The 20,880-nt window shown below is 45.5% G+C and overlaps 1 protein-coding gene across 2 annotated transcripts in view; it reads left to right on the forward strand.

Annotated features, from left to right (window-relative positions):
- FRY (FRY microtubule binding protein) overlaps positions 1 to 20,880 on the forward strand; it is a 344,350-nt gene that overhangs the window by 53,808 nt on the left and 269,662 nt on the right. The window contains exon 1 of one of the 2 annotated variants that reach the window (XM_036228427.1): positions 18,818 to 18,861. The exons of the other annotated variant lie outside the window; for it this stretch is intronic. The gene's annotated coding sequence lies outside the window, so the exon portion shown is untranslated. Of the gene's footprint in view, positions 1 to 18,817; positions 18,862 to 20,880 lie in introns of those variants that run through there. 2 annotated transcript variants of the gene reach the window in all.

Consider the following 20,880-nt stretch of genomic DNA (forward strand, 5'->3'; position numbering starts at 1 on the left):
TCGTGGAATGCGGCTGCTCCGGTTTTCCTCTGTTGTGAGCCCCGCCCTTCCTGTTGCTAAGCGGACGAACTGGCTCGCAGAAACTGTCAATTACTCAGCAGTGACAGTGAAAAAGACAGGACAGCAGTAGCCAGAAATGAGGACAAGCTATCTTTAACACTTGAGATTTAGGATAAGATGAGGAAGAGAGATTCAAAAGGCCATGAGCGAGGTCACCATGAATAAAAGTGATTTATAATTGCCAACTGGGGGAATTTGGAGACAGGACAAAATTCCCCCTCCCCTTGCCCTAATTTACATTTATTTTCTTTACATTTATTTTCAGAAAGGCTGGAGCAAGCACGTTCTCTTGTAAGAACTTTTATTTATTAAAGTAAGTTTTTCTCCATTACAAACATAATCTTTATCACAACCAAAATGAAAAAGAAAAAAGGAAATTATAGTGGAAAGAAATGACACATAATTTTACTGCTTTAATGCAAATCCTATTAGCATTTGTGTATATTTCCTTCAGAGATTTATACGCATTATATTAGAATAGATTGATTTATTAGTTTGTATAGTTATTTGTCTGTTCATGCCTAGTTGCAACTTACTTTTACCCTTAGTTTTAGAATGTACTGAATAGCAATTATTAATTTCCTTTAATATTTCAGATTAGGTTGACTCCCAAATATGGAGTCAGTTCGAAATCTGTATATATTAAAGGAGCATATTTGCATTTCTAACCAGAAAAAAAGGGGTTGACTAACATGGCTTTTGGTGAAATAGCTTCACTCATCTCATTTATTCAAGTTCTTTTTAATAAAGCAAGTTGAATGTGGCAGGTACCCACCAAACGTTAAGCTCTCATCAGGTCACCCGTGGCTTCCCTTGGAAATTTTCCACAAAACAACCGTTGACTCGGGTTATAAAGATTTCTTTCTGGAACCCTGCCGTTTACTGTGCACCGGCCCCTCCTCCGCATGACTCTAAGAAGCACAGGGTAGGCTCGGGCTCCAGAGAGAGTAGCTGGCACACCATCAGGTTGTCAGGCCCAGGTATTGGGTTGTCTTTGGTGAGCCTTTCACTTCCGGACAAAGAAGGGCTCCTTTACAAACCGCTGTGGAAAGAGCAAATAATGACCCTGAAAAGGCGTGCTGCGAACACAACACCAGAGGGCGCTAGAGCCGTGTCGTGAAGAGCATCTGCTGCTCCCTAGGGTGCCGCTGTTCAGAACCAAAGAGAGCTGTTTAAATAACGCGCATCCCTGGACTGAGCACACTTATGGGAAGTTACTCCCCACAGCTTTCTGAGATGAGTCAGATTGTTGTTATTTATCATTCTAATCAATGTCTTCTGAAAAGCAGGTCCTTTCTTCCCATGCCGGATTTCAGAAAAGGATGTTGGACAAGTCTTGCCTTAGTGTTCTTACAGAAAGCGTGTTCTTTTGCTTCCAGGACTGTGACTTTGCCCTCCCCCAAGAGACGGTCATGGGTGTTCAGATGTTTAGGAGTTCTAGTGTGCTGGATGTGGAAGAAATGAGTTATTTCCAAACCTGCTTTTAGAAATAGTGGTCATTTGATCAGTAAGTGCCTCCTGTTGAAGTCAAAATAAAACATATGGAAGCATCAGGATAAAGTAGCAGTGCTGGAAAATGTGAGCGTGGGTAGCGAGACAGGGCACTTCCACTTGTCCGTGTAGCGTGTGGGTCCTTAGAAAACTAGACCAACGTGCAGGTTCGCTTTTCACTCTCATGAACTGGGTGACAAACCGCACGAGCATCAAGTGATGAGTGTGACAAGCCGACATGATAAACATTCTATAGCTCTGTAGATGTCAACACGGATTTCTTTATGCAGTGCTAGTATAAGAGAATTTCAAATCTGTGCTTTGTATTGACTGAGGGGGATCTTTGGCGTGATCCCAAAGCTACGGGACCGATCATCACGAACTGGGCTGAAGCGGAAGTTCTGCGGCTGCCTTTCTTTCCTTCCTTTTTCTTTTTCCTTGCATAGGCCGTGGGGGCATGAATCTGTGCGCACGGCTGTGAGTAGGCGGATGACTCTGGCATCCATACTGAGTTTCTCTCCTGTGGGCGGTACAGACACGTGGACCAGTCTGGCCCCTCTGAACCCTTTCGATGTCTACTGACAGAGTCTTTCTCATCATGGCTTCACACCACTGATTAAGTTATAATCAAACAACTCTTCTCGACCCGTATTATTTCATCTTAATGTGCGTCGATGTAATTGGTTCAATTCTCTAAGTTCTTGGCTGCTCCAGGGAAAAAAAATCTGCCCAGGACATTTTCATATCTGTTTCTCTCCTCTCAATTATTTTTTGTGGCTCCCAGTTTCATGATGCAATGTCAGTGGAATTAAACTTGAACAGCTTAGAATTAAGTAATCAATTACGCGAAGCTTCAATTATAATTACTAATCGATCCCCACTTCCCTGGGTGGCATCTGGTGCCAGTGAGTGTCACAGTACTGTGAAGGACGGATGGCAAGGTTCTGTCTGGCCTGTCATGTATGAGATTCAGGTAATTAGGTTTAAAAAAATGTTTTTCAAAGGTCTCATGTAGGCTACATTGGCCCTGAAGGTCACGTGATACCTAAACACTGTGAGTTTGATACTTTCTAATCTATTAGGCATAATATGGCTGGTCTATTTCAAAACAATAGGGGGGGGGCTTACAAACCCATTTATTTGTTCTCCAACTGGGCCCTTCCCAGGTGCAGGCACGTTGCTGGGCACCAAGATTCAGTATGCAGAGATACTGCTCCTGCCCTCATGGGGTTTGCAGTGGCAAATCAAAGACCACAAACCAGGCAATTCCTGCAAACACAATGGGAGCAATCACAGCGTCAGGGGAAGCTTCCGTACGTACATCCCCACAGACTTAAAGGACAAATAGAATCCAAGGACAGAGATGGCAAGAGACTCTAAGGCTCAGGGCACGGCATCTACAAACAGCCATGAGACACCGTGCCACCCTCAAGGAACTACAGGAAGTCCCCTCGGGCTGGAGCAGGGACCTGGCAGGCCGCGAACCCTGCTAAGGACCTTGGACTTATTATAAGAACAGGAAGCCACTAAGGGTTTCAAGAAGAGGGTGATAATCAGAATTATGCTTGAAAGAGGTCACTGTTGCCGAGGGGGGAGGAATGGGTTAAGAAGGGACAGTCGTCCAGCTGAGAGGTGCTGTGGGCCCATGAAAGATGGGGTTCATTCATTTCATTTACGTTCATCAGACGTGACCATTTACAGTTGCCCCTCAAACAGCACCTGTTCAGACTGCACGGCGTCGATTATAAGTGGATTTTTGAATAAACACAGTTGGCTCTCCACCTCCCTGGGCTTCCGTGCGGGGATTCAGCTGGCTGCGGACTGAGCGGCCTTTCCCACGGGCGGCGGGGCCTGCAGATGCCGAGGGCCCGCGGATGCCGAGGGCCAGGGATGTGTGTCTTTCTGCCCGACCATCTGTATCATTCTATTGTGACTCAAGCATCCGTGAACTTTGGAATCATGGGGGGTCCTGGAACCCCTCCTCTGAGGATACTGAGCAGTGACAGTAGTTAAGTGTTGGGGAGCCAAGAGTTATATGTGGATTTGCACCTGCGTGGGGGTCGGGGGTCGGCACCCTGGACCCCGCGTCGCTCGAGGGGCGGCTGCGTAGTACTGCGGCTGGCTCACAGCATCGCACTCGGCTTCCGCTGCTCCTGCCGGAAGCCGGCACTGTTCAGCCCCAAGAGCCTCTGTCCTTTAGGTGTTGACATTCAGGAGAGGAAAGGTGACAACGAACGGGCTTTAAAAATTAATAACTAGCAGCATTATTCACAGCGGCCAAAAGGTGGGGACAGCCTGGACGTCCATCACCGGGTGAAGGGAAGAAGCGAGCGAGGTCCGTCCGTGCGATGGGACGTTATAGGCCTGAAAACAGAAGGAACCCCCGTCACCCGCTACAGCATGGGGGGTGGGGCCTGAAACATCACGCGCAGCGGAACCAGCCAGGCTCAGAAGGACAAGCACCGCGTGATTCCACTTTGTGAGAGAAAGAATAGAACTTTCCAGGGGCCTGGGTGAGGGGCGGGGATGGCAAATGGGAAGTTTTTGTTTGGGAAGAAAAGAAAGTCCTTGAAATGGGCAGTGGCGATGGCGCGTGGCTCGTGAGTGTACTTAATGCTGCGAAATTACACACTGAAAAGTGGTTAAATGGTAAATTTTGAGTTACATATATTTTACCAGACACACATAAACCCACAAGAAAACGTCATTTCCTCCCCAGCCAAACATTCTGTGAGGCTTTAGGGGGTACAGAGATGCAGAAAGAGTGGCCAAAAGCTGTGTTTCGGGTCTTTTTTTTTTTTTTTTTCTGGATAAAACAATGAATCAAATGGTGCCGGAGAGTGGCGTGGGGCGTGGGGGACCCTTTCTGTGGGTGAGGTGGCCTTTAAGCAACGACGTTTAAGCTGGACCCTGAGGGAAGCCTGACCTTGCCAGGAGCTGGGGAAGGAAGGTTCTAGGCGCAGCGATGGCAGGGACAGGGTGTCGTGGTGAGGGGCTGGCAGAGAGGAGTGCAGGGTGCAACTAGTAGCCCCCGGAGAGGCTGGAAATAAGGTCAGAGAACCAGGCGGGAACCAGATTTTAAAGGCCTGGCAGGGAACTGGAGGAGGTGAGGTTTATTCTAATTGCTGTGGAGGTTTTCCAACCCAGCAGAGACCTGATTGGGTTTTTGAAACAAAGAGGCAGCCCTCCTGTGGGATGAGAGGCTTCGTGAGGGGCAGGGTGGAGGCGGGCGGGGTGGGGGGTGGGAGACGGGAGACTGGAGCTGTCCATGGCCATCAGGGTGACGGATGACGCTGAGATGCAGAGGAAGCTGGACCACAGGGCGGCTCGGCAGGCCCAGTCCCCAGGACTCAGTGCCGGGTGCCGGCTGAAGTGGGTCCCCGGGCCCCGTGGCGCTTAGCCCGGGCTTCTGCATGAGCCTGGGTCCCGCCTTGGTGGACTCGTCGTTAGGGTGCTGTGTTCACCCCGCTGGGACCCGGGTTCGGTCTCTCGCCAGGACGGTGGCACTCAGAAGGGAGCATGTAGGAAAGGTAACGGCGTTGGCTATGGGGTCGGGAGGTTTGGGCGAATGCGTAAGTGAACCCCACTTTCAACATTAGGAATCATACTTCACCTCTTTAAGCTTCCGAAAATGAGGCTAATCATATGAAATCTGGGTGTAATGGGACCCCTAAAAATGATGATGCCTTTCCCTCCTGTGAGACCTGCCTCAGCAGCCTCTCCAGAGGAGACACAGGGGCTGACCTCGGAGGACACCCCGATTCTTGCACTTCCCTAGAGAAGCTGAAAAAGGGGAAAGTACTAACCTGCTGCCCGCACCTAACCCTTAGGGATGCTGCGAGCCCAGCCTGCCAGGCACAAGTGAGGTCAGCTGTCAGCGTCAAAAGCCTTCAGGCCACAGCAGAACGCTGTCAAGTGACCGGAGTAGGGGGCGGGAGGGAGATCTCGCTCACGGTAATAACAAAAGCTAAAAGGTGCTCAGGAAAAAATCAGATGTTCAAGTCCTGATGGAGAAAATTGCAAAGCATTACAGGAGAACATTAAATATGCAAATCAGAGGAGGGACATACCGCATTCTTAGATGGTGATATTCGCTATCCAAATTGGTTTCTACCACATTGCTTTTAAAACCCAATAAAATGTCAATCAGGCTCTCATTAAGTTTTATGTGGGTGTGTGAGAGTGTGAAATTTACAAGCTTATGCTAAAGTTCACACACACACACACACACACACACACAAATACCTGGGACATGTTTGAAGAGACCTACTTGGAGAAACTTACTCTATCTTAGATCAAAACCGACTTTAAAGCTGGGCCGATTTAGTCAAAGTAGTGTTGATGTGGAGACAGAGACAAAGACCAAACGAAGTTAAGACCCCAGAATCAAATTCATGCAGATAGAGACTCGCCATGTGGCCTGAGATATCGGCATTGCAGATAAAGCAGAGGACGTGAAGGATATTCACCTCGGGACACATACAAAAAGAAATTCCAAGTGGATTGAAGACCTAGATGTGAACAACAAAAACGTAAGAAAAATACCTTCCAAATCACATATTATGGAAGGATTTCTCAACAGGATCCAGAGAGCACTGTCAGAGTTGATAAGTCCGACCACATTGAAATTAAGGTCGTCTGTTCAACAGAAAATGCTATAAAGAAAATAAAATGAGAAGCTACAGTATGGGAGAAGACATTTGCTTTAAGTGTAAGCAATAAGAATCTATTTTAAAATTATAATCAATAAGATACACAGAAGACATATAATTGGGTATGAGAAGAAACTCAGCCTCCCTAGTTACGAGGGTGCGATTTGTGGACATTACAGATCCCCACGCGATCACCCCAACACTGCGACATTTGTGGTAGGAGGAAGACATACTGTCTTCAGGGGTTCGCAGGGCAATAATGTGATTGGGGGCTAGATGCCAAGCCCATGCCTACCTCTTTCGCCTTTGCCAAAGCTTAGACTGTCAGCAGCTGAGGTGTTACAGAATTCGGGTCTTAAGCCAGACCACACAGGTTTGGGAGGAAGCAGAATTTAGGTGAAGAATTTATGAGACAGGGAGGCCCAAGGCTATAGACATGTTATAACAACCCGGGGGAGCGTCACAGCTGGTGGACAGCAAAGTCACAGGTAGCCAGGATGCGAGCCGAAATGTCTGCCAAGTTAGTCCTAATGCCCTGTAAGCTCTGGGCAAGTAAAGGCTGGAACCGGAGGAAGCCCCTGGGGAAGGCAGTGACCCCGAAAATGATCCGGTACAGACCTCTGGCCACCCGGCCACCTCTGACCTTGTTACACACCTTTCTCAGTCTTAACGACTCAGTCTCTTGAGCAAAACTCGTCACTCAAAGTCAGAATACTGTCCTCACCCACGTAGGGCCGGGGGTTGTAGCAATGCCATTCCCTTGCTCAGCAGAGTGGCCGAAGACCCCATGTACCTGCCACTGTTCTAGGTGCTTGGGTCACACCAGTGAATGAAGTTTACCTTCCTCTGGAGTTTACCTTCCGGTAGGAAGAGGGACATTATAAATAATCAAAACAAGTAAATTTAACTATTTCTTCTCACAATTTATACGTACATAAGAGTCCAGGGGTCATCGGCTTTCCCCTTGCAGCTCCACAGCCAGCTGACCCACTGGGCCCAGCTGACACCTAATCTGCACGTGGTAACAGGCACTTATACCATTTCACATGAATGGTTATCATAGGCAACGCTCACTCGGTCATTCTGGCGTGGGACTGATTCCTTTGCTATATATATATAAAACAAAAGGTGTCTATTTCTCCTACCGAGGCGCTCCTGGCTATAATTAAGGCAACTTTAATGGCAGCAAGTGGTTTTGTTATTTTGTGCACCTTGCTAATCTGGACCGATTTATTTTCATTCTTTTACATCTGGTTACACCCCCAAATTCTATTCCTTTGTGAAGCAAAATACATTGTCGCTGTTTTCTTCATTTTAACACAAAGAGGTAGGCAGGTATTAAGAGCAGAAGCCGAGCAGTGGGAATTGTCTGAAATGCTTTCTGATCGCCACACTTCAGCTGCCACCATTACCACTTCCGGAAGGATCTTTTTTGTGACAGCACTTCTACACTTGCTCTGAACTGTCACATGCGTCCCGTGAACAGTTGTCGAAGTCGTGCACCATTGTTTAGTCTCATACTTTTGTATCATATTTTCCGGGATTGAGTTTAGATTCCTTAAGAACTATGTCTTATATGTCTTAATGCACTCAATACACCCCCTGTACAAAATAATCATTTGATAAACGTGGATTTTAGTGCGTATTTGCTCTTTGAGTAAAGTTTTTTGTTTTTGTTTTTTTATAGAAAGTCAAGCATGTAGTATATAAATTATGACATTGGGGGCTGATACCACACAGACATTTCCACTTACTATTGGAGAACAGATTTAAGTCACTTTGAGGGGTTGGAGCTGAATCATATTTATTTACATTAGAGTGACATTTCTGAGGCTGCTAAGGAGAAGCCTTTGCGTATATGCTGGGTTGTTCCAAGCAGATGAGGTGACAGGGACTGGGTTAGTGTTTGAAGAGCAAGATAAGTGGCCTCTGCCATTAGAAAACAAGCAGAAGAAGAATTTAGAATTCAAAGTGAATGCCATTAATTTTGAGTCGGGTGCTCCTTGTCACTACCAAACATTTGAAAGAAAGCTGTGACCCAAGTTGTAAAAACAAAGAGAATATGAAAAGCCTACAGAGAACTGTTTTTCTATAGCATAGTGGAAAAGCAATTCCACATTGAACGTAACACAGCTCCCGAAGAAACAGCGTCGATCACTACACCACAGCATTACGTCATTTTAGTCCTAACTTGCAGTTTACTCGAGAAGAGATTAGCAAATTCAGAAATCGAGAGATCATAACAGAGCTAAGATAAAAGATTGCCTCATGCATTCTGTTCTTTCTTCAAAGGATGCACATTCTTACTGCATCCTTTTTCCGCTTTGCAAAGGCCTTCTCTTTATCTCGATGAAAGGAAAAATGGGTGATCCCATCCTAAAGTTGATCTTTGACAGTTCGGCACATCATCGTGTGCTGCATCGGGCCAATTGGAATCTTGCTAGGAGCGTCTAAGTGGGATGAGCTGAAGTTACCTATGGAACTGATTTTTGAGGGGAGATGGGAAAAGCAACAACAACAACAAAAAATCTAAACACTAATAGCTTGTTTCGGAAAACACACAGGCTCCTTCTAGTGCATGACTTTTTCAGGATTTTCACATTAACTGTACAATTTCTTATTCTGATAATAAACCTGCTCATCTCATCCAGATGAACAGCAACCAGTATTTTTGTGAATGTGAACCGTAGAAGGGGACACTCACTCTCAGATGCTCAAAACTCTGGGTGACAATTTCCCAAAAGCAGGCAAATCTATCGGCAGAACGGGGCAGGGGGCAGATGTCCAAGAAGGCTTCTGTCACACCTGAGCCAGTCTTTGTGCTCATCTTTTTTTTTTTTTTCAGAATGAATTTATTTTTCTTTTCATTTATCTATTGGTTCCTCAAACCATGGTTGTGTTTATCCACATGTAAATACTGGGTGAGAGGTGAAAAAGAGGACCCTTGGTACCCTTCTGTGAGACATTTATGACCTGAAAATACATAGAAAAGTTAATGGCCGTATTAAACATGGCTTAATATGGTTATCATAAACTCTTACATAGACCAAATTTTTAAAATTCTAAAAAACCGATTATTCGACTTAGGTAGTAGCATCAGCTCCCCCTTGAAATGTCAAATCCATGGCTCACATATTATGTGAGGGAGTTTTGCAAAAATTTAACTAAATTTAGAGAAGACTGTCATTAAACCGCAAGATATTTAAGCCACTTGTTATATGGCAGAAGTTTAAGAAAATAAAACTTAGTGATGGGTTTCACAGTCTGCTAAGAAGAGAGCAGAGACTCAGAAAGGAAAAATGAATTTTAAAGAGGGTTGGTATCTTTCTACAGGAAATTATTTTTAAAATATTTTCGTTGTACTCCCAACCCTCTAGAATTTAAAAAAAAAAAAAAAGAAATTACTTCCTTAACAGCGCGAGCTGACGCTAACCTGGGCGCTTTGAGCTACAGCCATTGGGTGGAAGGATGCTGCCCTCTGAACATGAACCAGGATGGAGACCAGACCAGGGACATTCAGAGAAAGACCGTTCCAAACCGCCGGAACCAGTCTTCTCTCCACTGCCGTCCAGGATGAAATGCAGGCGTCAGAGAAGGCAGCCGACGTGCTTTTGGTTCCGGTTCCGGCCTCGGTCGGAGCCTGCTCACACCTCGGGGTCCCCCTCCCCAACACGCGTGCTGAGCGCCTGTTTGGACCAAGCGCTTGCTGCCATGGTCCAAACAGGTGCTCAGTTCCTGCCCGCCCAGGGCTGCTCTTTGGGAGGCCCGCTGAGTGCCACGGGCAGGGTCACGCCGAGGCCCGGTGGTCCCACCCAGCACAGCATTTCCCCTGCTTGACTCTTCGAAAGTCCCTCCTCCGCGACAAGTCCCCCCCCCCCCAAAGCAATCCTCCCTGAATTCCAAGCTGTGGGTCTTCTCCCCTTCTAGTTACTGCGCTTTCTCTTACTCTTTCCTTTGCAAGCTGCTGTCACTGGGTTCACTGTAGCCTCTCACTGTTCTAAATGCTCTCTGGGGGGCAGTCATTTATTTTCTTAGGATTCGGCCATCACCCAGACACCCTTCCCCGATGACTCCTAGATTATTCAGCACTCACCTGCCTGGACCTCCAAGTCCTCATCAACACCCTGAATAATACTTAGTTCCGCATCCTGCCTCCCAAGTGCCTACGTCAGCACAACCACTCTAAACTCACACTGTTTCCCCAAATTCTCGCCTCTTCCCGTCTTACGTCTTGCGTCACCTAATAGCATTATCCACTTCTCAAGCTAGAAATGGGGGTCCCCTTCAACTCCTCCCTTTCCCAAGTCTGCCGTTTAGTTCTGTGTACCCTAATTGTAAAATCTCTCTTCTGCCTGTTTCGTTTTCTACATGCTTGGGCCAATCTCAGGTTCGTCAGCTACGCATTGCCTTGCACTGGCCTCCCCATACCCCGTCTTTCTCTGACGCCCCCGCTGCTCCATGGCGTGATGGAAGGAACACGGGCACAGAAGCGGGTCCCTTCTAAGGTCCTCAGCAGCCCGGCGGTTGTCCCTCCTTCCCCGCCTCGCTGTCCCCACTCCCTCACCCCTTATCTTGGGATCGTCGCCCAAACAAAACCACCCAGGCCTTTGTCTCATGCCCTGCTTTCCGAGACACCCACACTGGGACATCATCGAACAGTTACAGACGCAGCTGAATTGTGATGAGGGAGAAGAAGGGTGAATACAACATACCGTGAGAGTGCATAACCAGGGGAAAGTTGGGCGGAAGGACTGTTCCCGTTGAGAACTGACACATGAACGTGAGTTGGTTACGGGAAGGGGGGCCCACGGATATCTTTCCATGTGAGCTAGTGTGTGTCTCTGTCATTATCAGCGGCTTCTCAGTCTTCCGTTGTGCGCGTGCTCAGATCGAGTGCTCTTCTCAAGAATGGAAAATACCAACCTTTTTATTCTTTGAAAACCCAGTCAGAAAAAATCTTGTTGTTTCGTTTGCATTTCTTTGATCATTATATTAAAGTCGAATGTTTTTCTACATATTTATTGGCTATTTATTCATTCATCTCTGATGAATTACTTGATTATCTCTCATGAATTACTTGTCCACAGTCACTCCTGTGGGAGTTTATACATATTTTTTTAATGCACATAGTCAAATCCACCAGTCATTTTCTTTATAGTTTCTGTTCTCTTAGCCATACTTCAAAAAACCTTTCTCTGCCCCAAGATCGACTATCCTTACTAATTTGAGATTTCAACTTTATCATATTCTTAATTCTTGCCGATACTCGTATCTGTGTCTGGACTTTCTGTTCTATTTTATTACTCTTTCCGATTCCTTATTCTACCACATTGTTTTAATTATTGTATTTGACAACATATTTCCATGTCTATGAGTAGAAGCCACTCATATATGTAATATGATACATAATATATATTATGCATATACATATAGCATATGTATGCAGTCGTAACTGTTCATATTGATATGATTACAAACATATACAAGAGTTGACAAAAGTCCAAGTCACTCACTCTCCTATGCGCTTTACCCAGATTTATCAATTAGTTCCATTTTGCTCTGTTTGCTCTATCGTTCATATTCTTATCTTTTTCCCTTCCTCCCCTATTTCCCTGTGTACGTACACCACACACATACTTTTTATTTACTTGTTTGTTTGTTTGTTTGTTTATTGCCTATTTGACGGTCAGTTGCAGAGACAACGGCAAGGCAGATACCCTAAATATTTCAATGTATATTTCCTAAGGTCATGAGTATTCTCTTATTTCTACAGTCATTTATCTACTCTGGAAAAATTAGGAAATTTTAACAGTATCTAGCCAGAGCTCATGTTCAGGTTTTGTCAGTTGCCCTGATAATGTCCTTTACAGGTACTTACACCACTCCAGCCCCTCCCCTCCTCGCCGCCTCCTGCCTCTTCTTGGCCCCACCCCCACGTCCAGGATTCAGTGCTGGGCCACATGCTGCATTTAGCTGTCTTGTCACTTTAGTCTCTTTTACTATGGCACAAGAGGTCCTCGCTCTTTGTCTTTCTCGACCTTGATATTTTTAAAGACTACAAGCCAGTTGCAGAAGATCCACATTTGAGTTTCATCTGATGTTTCTTCGTGGTGAAATTCAGCTTCAGCATTTTGAGGGAAGGGTTGTCACAGTTGCAATGTCATGTGCTCATCAGCCATATCAAACGTGTCAGTTTGCATCAGGACAGATGATGTCCTGAGCGCTTGATTGAGCTAGTGCCATCCAGAAATCTCTGATTATTTTAGAACCATTTTGTCAAGTTCCCAGAAAACTCTTTTTAAATTGTAAATTCACCTGATTTCTAGACCAATTTGGAAAGAATCAATTTTCTTGATTGTTCTCTCTATTTTAAAATCTGCGTTTCTGCCTCTCAGCAACATTTTGTCATACTTTTTCTTCCATGGGTTTCACAAACTTGTCATTCGGTTTCAGGTTTTTAATATTGTTAACTGTAGTTGGAAATAGAATTTCTTTTTCCTTCATATTTTATTTTTTGCTGCTAGCTAGGAAGCAAATTGATCTTCGTATATTTGTATAACAACTTTATCTCTGATGTTTTTTATAGTTTTTCCGGATTTTCCTCTATTTTCTTGTTGAATAATCTTATTAACTACAAAGAATGATATCTGTGTCCTGGGTTTGAATTCAGCCTACTAGTCTTTAGCTTGATTATTAGCACTTCTTAGCCTCAGTTTGTTCATCTGTAAGATGGGCATAGGAATATTTTATATCATTGCTATGAAGGGTAAATCCAATAATGCATAACAGACTCTTAGGGACAGTATTTAACAAGAGATCAAGCTCTCAGTAGAGGTAGGCTCATTTTAGAAACAGTAATAAGCTAATCTTAGAAGTCATGGCATAGCTCCTATACTTAACTACTTAACTTTTTTTATCTTTATTATTTTATTATATTTGTGGAAAATATATATCCAAACCAATTATTGCTAATATAGAGAAAGCAATTAATTTTCCTATATTGTTATTTTAATGACCTTTCTTACTAAAATTATTAATTCTGATGATTTTTTTAGTAATGGGTTTTACAGGCATAAATTCATATAATCTGTAAATGATGCAACTAATTCTATCTTTTTCTTATCACATTAGTCAGAATCCCTAGATGAAATTGTGAAATACTATTGATTTCTGATTTTATTGAGAATATGTATAATGCTTCAATATTTTATGTAAGATGTTGATTTGTTTTAGATTATAGTTTTATCACATTAATGATTTATTCTTGTAATCCTAGCAAACTACAATTTTCGATCAGGAAATTAATTTTTTAAAGTGCTTTTTAGCAACTAATGAAATTATCACGTGTTTTTCCTTTTTTGAGATTAATTTATTAAAATCGAAGTAATTATCAACAAATTGTCTAAGGTCAAACTATCTCTGCATCACTGGATTCAAGTCTATTTTGTTATAATTTTATTTATACTCATTCGCTTTCCTATCATTTTATTAGGATTCTGCATCTATATTCCTAAGTGACGTCAGACTGTATTTTGGCTTCGCTTGTTCATTCGTTTGGGCATTGCGTTTTTCTACTCTTCCTCTCAAGGATACGTGAGTTTTATTAAATGAATTGAAAATCTTTTTGTCTTTTTCTGTCCTCTAGAATAACTTGAGTAATGTAAAAGTATCTGTCGCTTAAAATATGCTTATAAAACAATTAGGTTCTAGTGGCTTTGGGGGAATCGGGTTTTATTTTTCAAGCATGGCTATGATTTCTTCCACAATTATCAGCACAGTGGGATGGCAACATTTTTTTAGAGTCGCTTTGGTAACAGCTTCCTATAAGATTGTCCGTTTCTTTCAAATTTTAAAATTCGTTCACATAGAGTGTTTATATTGTTCTTCATCGTACATTCTCCTTTTTAGCCCTAAAGTAGTGTGTCTGTACCTTCTCCCAAGTTTAATCTTTACCTTTGGCAGGAGTTTCCATCTTTCATTGTCATTTTGAAGAGCTAGTTCCTAGATTCGTCAGTCCCACAGTTTTCTGATTCATTACCTGCTGGTTTTAGGTCTTTTAAATCGTTCCTTTCCATAAGCTTTAGATTTATGTTATTCCTCTGGCATCTTAGGTCATATACTTCATTTGTTTCTTTTGATTTGTTTCAATCTAATAACGGAAATCTTATTTCACAATGTCTGAGTGGCGTCGATCCTGCGGCGATTGTCACGCCGCGGAACTGAAACCTTGGTGCTCTGCATGGGGAAGCGAACAGGTTAAGGGCTTGTCTCGCAGCGCAGCTAGTTGCAGGAACGAAGGGTACTTTCCTGACCCCCTTCTCCACAGTGCCACTCCACTGGCTTCTACATCAAAAGAGACACGAAGACAGAGTGAAGAGCTATGGCTTCCGGCGGAAATGTGACGAATCTGCTGTCGCCGCTCGGGGGACCCCTCCTGGAGGCCCAGGGTGCGAGCGGCCGGCTCCACGCGTCCCCAGCCCTCTTCCTCTGTGTCCAGGACACAGGTTAGTTAGTGTTGACATAAGCTGAATCAATAAGCCTTCTGTTGGCACAGGCAGGGGCAGGGCCTGCGGAGGGCGGCTTCGGAGCAGTCTCCGACCGGCGATGGCACACCGGTGCGAGCTCCTTCGTCACCTCTGGGCTGTGCCCGCGCAGCGCTCGGGCAGCTTTGCCGTGCCTCCCCGTGTGCCCCGGCTCCCCCACGACGCGTTCGCCTCTTTACCCCAAAGCCACCCTGGCGAAGGAGCGCCACCTCCTTGACTTAGAATACTCAGAGCAGGGCCGAGAAACTTAGCCGCGGGGATGGGCAAGGAGAAGAGCGAGAATGGGAAAGACAGATCACGTGATCAGCCATCCGGCCTGAAGGTGCCCGGCGCTCCTGCTCCCCTGCTCCACCCCACCCCTAACTAGGACCCGTGCTGGGGGAGCGGCGCAGGGCAGGAAAGAAGGGAGTAGTGTAGATGGGACTCAAAGTGGGTTTTCCTTCCTTTTTATTTGCCAAGGGTTATGAAATTAAATGCTTTCATGTCACAGTGGACATTGAGGATCCCTTGAGCGCGAAGATATAAAAAGATGGATTTGCGTGTGTACATACATACACACGCGTGCACATGTATTTTACACAGGCAGAAGAGTCTGAAACCCCAGGAATCTCGTGGCGGACTGTCTGTATGTAAAAGGACGGATGTTTATGTCATGGGTATAATTTTACCTCTTTGTTACAGGTCCAAAGTCTGCGCGCCCCACACTGTGAAAGGCCAAAACTCAAAACATCAGAATTTGGAGTAGGGAAAGGTTTATTGATGGAGAAGGCACCAACGGAGGAGATGGGAGACCCAGTGGTGCCTCAAATCCGTCCTCCAAATGCGCAGAGCTCAGGCTTCTTTTCTGTAGAGGAGGGGGCAAGGCGAGGGGCAAGGGTGATGGATGACCGCTGCCATCTGGGCGCCGGCAGGGTCTGAGGACTTCTGTGCGCAGGCTGTTGGCCCTAGTTGATGCGAGTCTGGTCATGAGGTCCCCACAAACCTTTGACAAACATTACTTACTTCCCTTATGTCCTCAGGAGAGGCACTTTCTGATAGGAGACTCTTTTAATAAAGCTCAAGCCGAGAGCAGAATTCTTATAATTAGCACATCTGTATGCAAGACTAAGCAGATGCTATTATTAGCCTGAAGGCGGTGAGGACCACACAGTGAGGAACAAGATGGAGTCGGAGAGACCCAGCGTTTCACTCCGTTACGTCAGTTTTGTCTGGGTTTTCTACATTTTATACAAGATAGTACTCAGTACATGTTTTTATTTCTATTTCTTGCACCGCGTGAAGGTCAGGGGAGTTTTACTTTTGTCACCTAGAGTTACCTATAAAATGCAGTGCAGCTCACAAAGATTTTGAGTCAAGAGATGTTTATTATGGACCACCTCTGTGCCAAGCACTATACCCAGGGCCTCTCAAAAAAAATGTCTTGTTTTACTTTCCGGTAGCCACTTCCTTTGGTGGATGCCGTCATTCTTGCTTCAAAGATGAAGACCTAGCAGCTCAGAGAGGTTAATTAACTTTACCCAGGATCACACAGCTAATCAATGTCAGGATCTAAAATCAGACCCAGATCTTCTGACCTCAAGTTTCATATTCTCTCACCTGCCTGCCGGACCAAAGTGGCTTCGTATGACAATAGTTCCTCCAGGTATCGAAGGGCGCCTTGTTTACCCCACATGCTGCCTTGTCATCTGTTTCCCAGGGATCATAAGCTGTGTGGCTTATCATCTGTATTGATTTTTATTTTTGTCAAAGCATTCTGTAAGCATCTTTTGAGAGGTCAGATCACAGTGCTATAAAACCTTTAAAGACGAGCCATCCCGCGGTCCACCCTGCTTGGTGAGTTCCTGTTCCAGACTTATTCCGTGCAATCTGGTGTAGAATTTGAAGGGAGAGCAACAAGAAACTGCTTTTCCTTAACAAATACTCTGTCTCAGGCGCTGCGAACTGCCCTTCCCACAGGGGATCTTATTTATCCTCGGAAGGACCCCAGCATCCTGGGACTCCAGTCCCTGTGCCATTTCCGCCACCAGGCTCCCTCCCAGTTCTGTGAGAAATGTGTTTATTATCAAGCGTCAAGAGCATCAGATGTTTTATATCTCATTTGAAAGTTCCGCTGATGTTCAGAAGTTCATCCCTCCAGCCATAAATCGACTGGTTACGAATAAGTCAAAAATGAAGCTAAAGCCATTTACACTAGCAAATTTTTTAACCAAATCTAGGTGCTCACCCCTCCCTGCTCTCTTCCTTCTGAAAAAGTGATGCACATTTTACAACTATGTTGGAATTTCTGTAGTTTTTAGAAGCTACACGAGTCAGAAGTGGTATGTCATTTGAAGTGAATGTTCTCAACTTGGCCTCTAAAAGATTGCGTTTTACCCTGTCTGCAGAGTGGCATGTAGATAGATAACCCTTTCGACCTTTCATGGTCTGCCGCGTGCATGAAAATCAGCAAAGGCGCTGAATCATTTGTTGGCACAAATCATGTTTACTAATTTTTTGCTTGCATTCGTTTTTTCTATTTCAATGATTTGTTAAATACATATGCTGGAAATTTCAACTCCCTTTTGTTATTCCATGTATACCCTGGCTGTTCGGTGTGGTAGCCAGACAATCCGTTCAGGGAGCGTTATTCTCCATGGTTCATTAAATGGTAAATTCTAAAAACTCTGCCCCATACTTTTATTCCCATCTGCCGCCCCTGAACTTCTGTTTTCTATATGTGGAAGAGCTCAAGAAATGTGTGTCACGTTGAATGGAATGGAACCGTCATTCTGTCTGCCCTCGGTGGATACCCCGTCAGTGCCTCCACGAGTCCCATTGTGTGTTCAGAGGCGAGTGCTTCCAGAAGGTTCGCAGGGAGACAGAATCCACAGGGGCAGACAGTAAAGTGGCGGGTCCCACGGCCCAACCTGCCTGCCCCTACTTCTTTCTGCGTCCAAGGCCTCATCCTTCCTTTTCTCTTGCCTCGTCCCTTGGGGCTGTGTTTGTTGCCCGGACCTGTGGTCCATCAACCAGAATCGAGACATATCAGTTACATGCAATCTCGCTAGAATTCTCTTGCTTTCTTCCTCTTTTTTTTTTTTTTTAAAAAAAGGACTTTCTCGTGATTATTTTTTGCATGCACTCATTTTGAAACTTACCCAAAGCAGTTGTTGAGACCCTTGTTTGAGCCGTTTGTGAATCAAGAAAATCAACCTTTTAAGATTAGAGTCAAGTGTTCAGGCCTTGTCTTTCCGTGTCAGACTTTGACTCAAATATTTCAGTTATTCTTGAACTTTTCTTATTGTTTTTCTTTTTCTAACTTCCTTTCTTCTGCTTACGCCAACCAGTTAGGCATCTATGTTTGGGTGAATATATGAAAATACAACTCCCACAGCCCCAAGATGCTCTTAGGGTTGCCCGGACGTGATTTAGAAGACGTGATTCTCCTGGTACCCACCATGGCTCCTGCTCTCAGCCCTGGGACCCTGGCCTTCCTTGGGACATGCGTCCAGGGCAAGGCACAGGTGACCCCAGTAAGCCAGGAGCACGAGGCCCCAGTTCCGCAGCCTGGCAGACATATACTGAGCTGTTACTCTGTGCCGGGCACAGAGCTGGGCACTGGGGATACAGAGATGAGTAGGGAATGAGCTGCATCCCAGCCAGAGAGCCCGAGACAGGAGCAGATGACAATGGAAGGGTGCGGGAACTCAGCGGTGGGCGGTTGTGCAGAGGGAGGCGGGAGCACGGGGGGCCCCCTAACTCAGCTGTTGACAGCCAAAAGGGAGGGTGAAGGGGTCTCAGGGCTGAGGAGACGGTGACACAGGGACTCCCAGGGGATGGGGCGGCGGCAGCTCGGGCACTCACAGGCTGGCGCGGTGGCGTGTGTTCAGGCACCGTGTGCGCGACTCGCGTGCCGGCAGCGAGGGACGGCACCGGCGCCAGGTCACGGGGAACGCAGGGCCTTGCCGAGGAAATAGGACGGAGCCAATGCCGCCTTCTCACCCGCAGGCTGCCGGGAGCCCCCGAACCAACTTACGCAGGAGAATGACCTGGCCCTTTGCCTTTTAGACAGAGCCATCGGGCACCGACATCAAGGGCCAGAGCGCCAGAGTCAACCCGGCCCGCGTGGGAGCAAGGCAGGCGGGAAGAGGGGGAGCCACGAGTCCCAGGGGCGAGACTCAGCAGCCTGCGGTGAGCGGCGTGCGCGGTGGTGCGACAGGAGACAATTCGGAATGATTCCCAAGTTAGAAACTCAGGTGGTCGAGGAAATGGAGGCGGGGTGGCGATTCGAGGTCATAATGATCTCGGTTCCGGACATGTGGAGTTCGGGGCGATCGTGTTCAGACAGAACCCCCATGGGGCGGTTGGATGTAGGAGCCCGTATCTGAGATGACAGCATTGATTTGAGAACCAGACGCGTCTGCAGAGCGCACAGCCAGTATCCGAGAACGAGAACACAGGGGTCAAGTAAATGTTACCCCGCAATCGATAGCACCTGTCTGAGGATCTCGGGCTGCTTAGACATATAGATAAAGACGCAGCTGTACACACGCGTAAGAACTCGTGTGTGCGTACCATTCCCTCCCTTGCTGTGGATTAGCAAAATAAATGTTCTGCGAAGCATCGCGTCAGGAGAGACGTTCGCTAGAAATGTAGATGAAACAACATAAACCACACACCTCCTCCGAAAAAGAGCAGTGAGCGTGGAAAATTACAGCTTTGAATTCACATCAAGGGAGAGCGTTTGACAGCTCCAGGGTATGAGAAGATTCAGGCAGCTACCTTGTTTGGTTTGGGGGAAGAATATTCATGAGAAGTCACCTGAGGGCCCCGTACACCCGGTTTCGAATAAGATCAGTGTGTTAATACAGCCTCACCCCGCTCGCCCGAGCTGTGTGTGCTTGACGTGTTCACCCAGCCCTTCCCCCCCTACCCCCCCTCCGGGGAGTATGCAGCTCTGCGAAGCTGGTTTTCAGATCTGGGCATTCACTAACGTTATTTCGACGTTTCAAATAGGAAGTAAATTGCAGATGTCTTTTAGGGAAAAGAAGGTTCATATAATATATCTGTAGAGTATGATACATAATACTCTCCACAATGACAAATAATACAGGGGATGTTTATAGTAAGTGATTTAAAGAATTTTATTTCTTACGGTTCCTCTCTTGGAATGGCAGAAGAGTAAACATTAGGAACAGTTGGTAAATATTCTATCATTATTTTCAAGGCTGAATTAGATTGAGAATTCATTCCATGCTCGTTTTTCCAAAACTCTAAAATTTTCCGAAATTCTCGACCGTTTCATTTCTGTAAGCTCTGTAAGAATTCTCTCATGTAGAAAAGAAGGTGGAGAAAAACCACAGTGAAATTTCCCTGGCCTTTCAGATCGGTAGTAAATAAAAGAAAAAGCCTGACAAAAATAAAGGCACAGAAAAACTCCAGACCAGGTCGTTGGTTCATCTTTCATGAATTTCGGAAAAATTAGTGGGGAGGAATGGGAAACCATGGAGTCGTTTCTATTAAACCACTAGTTAAACATCTATATCTCTATCATGACCAAAATGAAACCACAAGAAATTATAGATGGAAAAAAACTGACCCCTCTGATAGGATAGCGTTTCGTGAAGGTGGCGTGGTGCTAATCCTTTGTGGGAAAACTTGTTTAGCAATGGGGAAAATACAGGTGTGTGTAGAACAGAGTAATTCCTCATGGCGTGAGAACCCTGGTGACTTCCAGTTATTTTCCATCTACTTTGAGGACAATCCGTAGAAAAATACAAGTTCTATTTTGACTTCATTTGCCCCCTTCCAACAGCTGGTATATGCTGGGAGAGTAAAAATTTATTTCTTTAGTTCCCTATATACATTATAATTGTAAAGACAACTTGTTTGGCTTGCAATCAACTCCTGAGCCAGACATAAGTTATTTGAAATTACTTTTCTCCGGTCCATTTTCTTCAGCACAGGTGAAAGTGGCTGATTTTGCATCAATCAGATGACATCGAAGCCCATCCTGCTTGTAGGGGACAGGTACCCGGAGAGCAAGGGGCCAGACTGGAAGGCACGTCACCAACTTGTTCTGGTTTCTCCCCTGCCACAGTGCCCAAGGTAGCCATTTGACAAATGGCTGTGTATTAAGGCAGCATTTCCCTGAT

This window comes from Rousettus aegyptiacus, unplaced genomic scaffold (genome assembly GCF_014176215.1).
Source record: "Rousettus aegyptiacus isolate mRouAeg1 unplaced genomic scaffold, mRouAeg1.p scaffold_m13_p_11, whole genome shotgun sequence".
Taxonomy (NCBI): domain Eukaryota; kingdom Metazoa; phylum Chordata; class Mammalia; order Chiroptera; family Pteropodidae; genus Rousettus; species Rousettus aegyptiacus.